This window comes from Halyomorpha halys, unplaced genomic scaffold (assembly GCF_000696795.3).
Source record: "Halyomorpha halys isolate HHAL.00 unplaced genomic scaffold, Hhal_1.1 Scaffold41.1, whole genome shotgun sequence".
Taxonomy (NCBI): domain Eukaryota; kingdom Metazoa; phylum Arthropoda; class Insecta; order Hemiptera; family Pentatomidae; genus Halyomorpha; species Halyomorpha halys.
This window is the reverse complement of record NW_027115338.1, coordinates 1,122,238-1,129,642: the sequence shown is the minus strand read 5'-3', so window position 1 is coordinate 1,129,642 and position 7,405 is coordinate 1,122,238. Positions and strand designations below refer to the sequence as shown.

Sequence of the window (7,405 nt, the reverse complement as noted above, 5' to 3'; positions counted from 1 at the left end):
CAGTAGAGCCAATTAAAAAAAGAATATATATTTAATAATGTATGTATATCTTTTTTTAAACTAACAGTTTCGTTATTAAATAGATTATCATGAAGTTAAAGTAATTTAAAAAAAAAATTATATTACATTTAACTATTTTGCAAAGAATGTTTTTATCTCGTGATAATCTTTAATTGTCCTTTAGAATTCATCACTTAGCCTAGATGAAGACCTCCATCTTAGGCCTAAACGTTGGCACATTTACAGTGTGTTACATTTCTAACCACATTCCCAATCATCATCTCTTTAATAAAAATATAATCTTCTGATTTATAATTATAATTTCTTTTTTTAACAGTTCAAGGCTATCAATAGCAAAGAAACCTTGACATCCTTAGAAGGATGAATTCGGTCCTTAACGAAAACTGTGACCCGGGAAATCCCGATGGAGCCGTTCAATCAACAAATACCTGGCGAACGATATAGAATTCCCTGGAGCTATTTGAGGGCTACCTCCCTTCCCGGGACCTTTAGATCTTGGTAATTTACCGACTCAAGCGTGGGATTGCTTCTCTATCTTTCTATTTTCCTGCATAAGGTCACAACTTGTCGATGAGTTACATAAATGTGAACCTATTATTTAGATCAATTGGTGGACCCATTTATTTCATTAGAACTGGAAGTTTACATAAAGTAAGAAGCATTTCTGTTCTATTTTTAATATATTTTCTTAAATATATTTCCTCTTTTTGATCCAATTGGTGCAAGAATGTGACGAATGAGTCCAATTGAAATCACCTGTAATCATTATTCATTTGAGTTCAAAAATAAAAAGAAATTAATATTTTATAATATGACTTCTTCAAATAAGGTAAAGGCATTATTTTATTTTATTCATATCAAGATTATAATTTTACTAATTATTATTTAATTACTTTTACAATTTACTAAATTTTACTAATTAATAAATCTTTGAAATTTCGTTTCAAGAAGTATTTAATCGCAGTTTAGTTCGTTTATGGAAAGTCCTATGATATATACTGTAATATATGTAGTAATATATTTTATCAATAATTAAAGGTTTTATTCGCCTTAAAGCAATTAATCAAATATTGAATTATTACGTTTATGTTGTAGGAGTTCTTGACTTATGCTGGTCCAGAATAGAACGAAACCCTCAATAGATAATTTGTAGAAGTAAGGTTACAAATTTGTAAAAAATATTGGGTTTTAAAATTTCGATCCTTCTATAACCAAAAAAATTACATCTATGAATCTGAAAACTCTAAAATTATTATATGTCTATATGATAAGCAATATTATTTGACACAACAAAAAAATAAATAAATAAATAAATAAAAAGGTACCATATTCCACTAAAACTAGCCTATTTCTGCTCTTAATTATACCTACGGTTGTGATTGTTGGCCTTATTTAAATCAGGTTGTAACAACTAGCGGAGTAATATTCGAAGAACGATATCTCTACGATAGTCAACTTCTGATTGTCTCGGAAATCAAGTTATTTGATGATTGAAGCCTGAATCATTAACATCACAGTTCATACAATCACCATATTTTACTTCAACTTTTCTTCACAAGGAGCAGCAGTTTTTGGCAATTAAACTAATGCAAGAGCATTTTATTCCTTGATATATTTTGTTTAAACTGTTCTAAGCACTTATGTAATTATCAGGATGATTTAAGTAGAACTTAATGTTATTCATGATCAAGAAAAAAGTGATTAAGACTGGTTATAAATGAAAATAAGTGGACTGTATTGGAATTTAAATAATTGTATACTAGACTGTGTTGATAGGTTTGAATACAGGCGCATAATTAATTTTTTTAAGATTTATTTTAACTAAAACAATAAAATTAAACATAGAATACTAATTGACTTTGAAAACTATTTACATACTACTGTTTATATGCCACCTATAAAATTAAACTTATTATGTACTGTTGCAATGTAAATATAAAGTCTGTCCAATTTAGCTTCACTATAAATGTTCAATATATCTTCGACATTTTGTAGGTTGCAAGTTACGGATATGGGTGGCTTTAAGATATACTGTCTATTTTCTTTAAAGGTTGGACAATGTAGGAGGATGTGGTACAAACCACTACTGAAATAACTTTTGCAGAATGGACAGAGTTCGTTTGCCTTGATAGTGAGGGTTTTGCTTTCGTGTTGTAGTTTGATGTGCACCAGGTTTCTTACTCTTAGTTGACTGATGCAACTTATTTTTTTTTATATTTAACCTGTATGTTAGATATGTTCAGGTTTGACAAGATTGAAACTGTGCACTTTTTCTCTCGGAAAAAAAAAATGTCACATAATGCATCCGCTGAAATAAAATATAATAAATAATACGTTTTTAATGAGGTGTAGATAGTTGACCGTAGATTAATGATTGGAGACGTTTGTCGGGCGATGCGGTCAGCAAAGAACAACATAAATAAACAAAACCAAATTTATTACATATGGTAATAAATTTTAAGGTTTGTTTATGTTGTTCTTTGCTGACCGCACCCTCTGACAAACTTCTCCAATCAATACGTTTTAATACTATAATGAAAAGTGAATTTACTCAGTAAACCTTCCGACTACTTGATATTCCTCAGTTAAGATAAGATAATATTCACACACAAATTTTATCGACGTGAAGGAACTTAACAGGTCCAACTTTTTCAAAGCACCTGCTACATTTTTACATCTCAAATAGCTCTGTTTGTGAATAGATAATTTCATACAGAGTTGAATACATTTTCTGCTGGAATATTTCCTTTTACGGGATGATCTTCTTTGATGAAAACAATATTATTAAAATCAGATAACACTGAATTTGTTTTTGTAATGAAACTTGAGTTCCTCATCTGTATCTCTTTTGCCCATTGGAAAATATTGATTATAAATATATATACATACTGGTATTAATTTAATATATATAATGAAATGGTTTATTAATTTCAAAAAATTAAAAATCATAGTAAAATAGCATTAGTTTTACTATTTTTTTAGCAAATGTTTCTAACAATTTTTAAACTGTGTTAATGGGACTGATACTGGGAATCAAAAATCATAGTATTTACATTATGAGATTATCAGACATAAATGAACATTTAAGGAAGCATATTTATTACAATAATTGTCTTATTACCAATAGACAAAGATTTATGTGGAGCATTTTAATGTAATATATCCAGTGTTTCAAAACATTATGTTCATAAATGAATATGAAGATAATAAGCTGATCCTCAAAAATTTGAACCTAAAAAATTTCAAGCTCCTTACATTAAGCTAGTTGAAGCCATGCCAATGATAAAACGAACTTCAGATTATTATATAATGTCAAATTTTATGCCCAATTATTAATTATGAGGAATGCTTCCATAAGAATAACAGTAATAATAGAGATTAGTATTTAATCAATTTATTAATTATTATTAAACACTTATTTTTTGAGATTTTTTTAAATATTATTTTTTAAATTATTTTTCATGTAGATTAATAATAATTATATAAAATATATTAATATTATTAGTGATGGTATAAATATAGTAATATATTACAGTAATTATATAGCATTAGTAAAATATAATAATAGTAATATAATAATGCTATGGTGTAAATTCTTTTACTTTCTGATTGTTTCATGATTTGGGAGCGCGGGTAGCCGCGGAGTAAGGCGCGTGGTAATAACTCTAAGGACCCAAGTTCGAATCTGGCTGGGCAGAAAATTGTTTTCTGTTACACTGTAGCTGTGAGTCAAATATTTTGGGTTCTTGGAGCTCTCCTGGGGTCCACCCAGCCTCTTAAATTGGGTAAAAATCTGGTGGTCAAGCGTGATTCTGACCAAATCACCTCCTTGTACCGTTGGTCTAGGAACAGTACTTCCTTACAAAGTACTGAAGCTCTGATCCTTACATATTTTAATTTTTTTAAACGATTTGTACCATTTCGTAATTAAAATTTCTCATTTACCTATTTTTATTATGTCCATTACAATGATTTTTTTTCAAAAACACATCTACATCTTTCTATCTGCTTAAATAATTCTCATATCATTTCTTGTTTTTCTATCTCTGGAAACATATTATTCAATAGTTCACCAATTATTTTTAATATTACCCATCTAAGACCTTAGTAGATTTTATATATATAAATCTAAATTAAATTAAATTGGAATTTTTAAATAAGTAATATATTTATATGTTGATAGAAAATCTATGACATCAAGTTGTCCATTAGGAAAAGAAAAAGATTATGAATTTGAATCCGAAGGCTCTTAGAAGATTAATCATTGACATATGATGATGGACTTATGAAACTTCTGTGATAAATTGCCTTCCGAAGGGACATGGGTTGAAGGGACAAAAAAACCAACCGTTATGGGATTATAAATTTAGGATAAAAACTACTGATTTATAATTTTCAGTACTGAATTTTTATCATCTTGAAATTCATCGCTTTCAATTCAATTTAATACATTCTTCGATATATATTGTGAAGGCACATAGTCTTCGTTCACGGCGTTTATTTACTTTAGCATAGAAAACCTATTTCTCTTAAGATTCTCTTTGAACAAAAGATGTATGATAAAAGTAATTTCATATAAAACGTGATTTTTTACTTAAGAATTTTTAAATATATGTTTTTGTTATTTTTTTCCAGGTATGTAAACTTTTTGATTTTACGATGATGTTATTCTATGTAAGTATTTATTTTTAATAATTTCTTTACTTGATCTGAAAGTTACCAGATTTCATATTTATTGTTAAAATATTCAATATATATTGGTTGTATTTGAGAAAATGTTATAAGCCCCCTATACAGCTCTTCAAGATTAGAAACTTAAAAAAAAATGCTAACAAGCGATTCTGTGGATTTCACTATCATGTTACTAAGTATCACCATTATTGTCACATAAAACTTGATGTTGAAAAATGTTTGCAGCCTTAAAACTAAAACAAAAACAAAATATGAGACTCCAAAATGTTAGTTTGTGGTACCTGCGCCCCGTTTTGTGGACAGTGTATACTTTAACGAATCTCAAAGAGTAATTTCGTTGCGTTTGATTTGTTCTATGTAACAAATTGTATAGAATTCACTATCATTAAAATCATCCATATGTGTGAAAAAAGGAATGATATCTACTTAATATTATAAATCACTTTATTATACTTACACTTTGAAATTACATATACAATATCATCATCTAAGTAATATGTTCTCCAGCCTCAACGCTAAATACACACTGTTTCTGTTTGTCAGTCGTAACTATTAGAGGATACATCATTTCAATTTAAAAAAAAATTGATAACAACGTAGATAAACAGATATAATCGCTATAGACATACAGTCATGATAGCCAAAATTATTTTATAAACGCGAATTATTTAATTCTGAGACGAGTTTTTATTCGTTATGTGGAGGTTTATTTACTTTTCTATTCCGTATATAGGGGCTTTTTTTTCATTGAATGCCATGGCTAGTTTAAGGGGATACTAAAAAATTCGTTATATCCAGATAATGAGGTGAATAAAAAAAAAAACCTTTCACAGTCCTTTGAAATATTTTAATCCTATTATACTTATCAATGCATAATAATACCTTTAGAGCATTTTCTAATCTTGTTTAATCCCATCCGACTTTTAAAATAACCTCAGTTTAGTTATTTGTTTCAAAGAAGAAACATGACAGTATCCAATGAAATTCTCGTAATTTTAGGGTATTACTGAAAAAAAAAAATTATAGCCACTGAACCAACTCGTAAAATTACATATATGAAGGGGAAGGTGTCCTCGACCGACTGAAAAATTTAGCAGTGGTGATACGACGTTGGAAAGGAAGAAAGGCTCCGAGTGACCATTAATGGATATTAACGAGGTTCTGAATGAAGGTGTTCAGTTAAATCCGTCCACAAGTACTCGCGTAGTTGTCAGTGAGTGTCGAAAGATACTGTTAATCACCATCTACTCTCCATGGGGAAAGTGAAAAAGAACAATAGAGTGGTCCCTCCCGAACTTACTCCTCAGCAGGCTAATAATAAGTTACCCGAAGATTTTCAACTGTGATGAAAAGTGAGTTTACTGGTGAAATCGGAATACACGTAAACAAAGGCTGTATCGTGGTCAAACTGCTTTTTCGGTTGTTGCAAGGGGGCTATTTGATAAAAAAAATTCATGCTTTGCGTTTTTAGGAGTTTTGAAGGTGTTATTCATCACGAATTAGTTCCTGATGGATGCTATTTGAATACTGAACTCTAATGCGAACAACCGGAAGATTGTACGCGATGTTGTCAGAGTAGTATCCTGCTTTGATCAACCAAAAAGGAGTTTTATTCCAGCATGATAATGCTCATCCTCAAACTTCCCGTCAAACCAAAGAAAAGTTAAAAGAACTTCATGAGATTACTACTTGTTTTAATCCATGGCCCATTTTCTTCAAGGGAAAAAATTGATAATTTTGCGGAAGTTCTCCTATACTAATTAATGGTATCAGCGAGGGATCGAGCAATTGGCTAGCAGATGGCTTATGTCGGTAGATAGCTATAGACTATACTTTGAGTATTAATTGTATTATATATCAAAGATAATACAAATATTTGGTCGAAAGTTGGTATTTTTTTATAAATATAATACCTTATATAATACTCATTATTTGTTATATCCAGGTCCCGCTATAGTACTAATAGATTCGAACCAGAGATCAAATGTTTTTCAAAGCTTTACTTTATTTATTGAAGCCTGAATTATAGCCTTCCACATTCAAAGACACTAATATATTGTGATATATGTAAACATTCATAAATTGTGTACAAGAAAAAAAATAAATGAATGAAAATTAAAGATGATTTTAATTTAAATTAAACCATAAGAAAATAATACTCAACCGCACGAACAATGTTTTAATTATAAAAATTTAAACATTCAATTAATTAAAATTGTTTAGCTTATGTACATATTGAATCCTGGACACAAATATATTTTCGTTTACTGCTTTGACTTCTTTAATATTTTATACTCATTTTAAGGGGAACAGATATAAGAATATGTTTTGCTTAATTGATAACTTCATCCTGTTGACCTCATTCTTACTCGTGAGATCCAGCAACGTCGCTCTGTAATATTCTAGAAAGTGATATTTCAACTGAGAACAAGCAATTTTTTAATTTACGTCCTGTCGTAAATTATTAGTATATACTTATATAAAATATCAATCAGAAATTTTCTAAATAAGATGGCTAGTTAAATTTTAACCCCTCCTTAGTACTGAATAAAATAGCCACCATTTTTTTTTTTATTTATCCACATAGATCAAAAAAGGTTACCTTCTGAATTCTGATTCTAGAAAATAAAATGAAAAATATTTATTGTATTGATATAGGTATTCTTGCAATTTTTCATTTTATTTTTTTTTT

General features: G+C 29.0%; 1 protein-coding gene across 11 annotated transcripts in view; it reads left to right on the top strand.

Moving 5' to 3' along the window:
• Positions 1–7,405, top strand: part of LOC106688163 (calcitonin gene-related peptide type 1 receptor) — a 564,568-nt gene that overhangs the window by 215,274 nt on the left and 341,889 nt on the right. For 2 of the 11 annotated variants that reach the window (XM_067052390.1, XM_067052396.1), the window contains one exon: positions 4,657–4,695. The exons of the other annotated variants lie outside the window; for them this stretch is intronic. The gene's annotated coding sequence lies outside the window, so the exon portion shown is untranslated. The remainder of the gene's footprint in view (positions 1–4,656; positions 4,696–7,405) is intronic. 11 annotated transcript variants of the gene reach the window in all.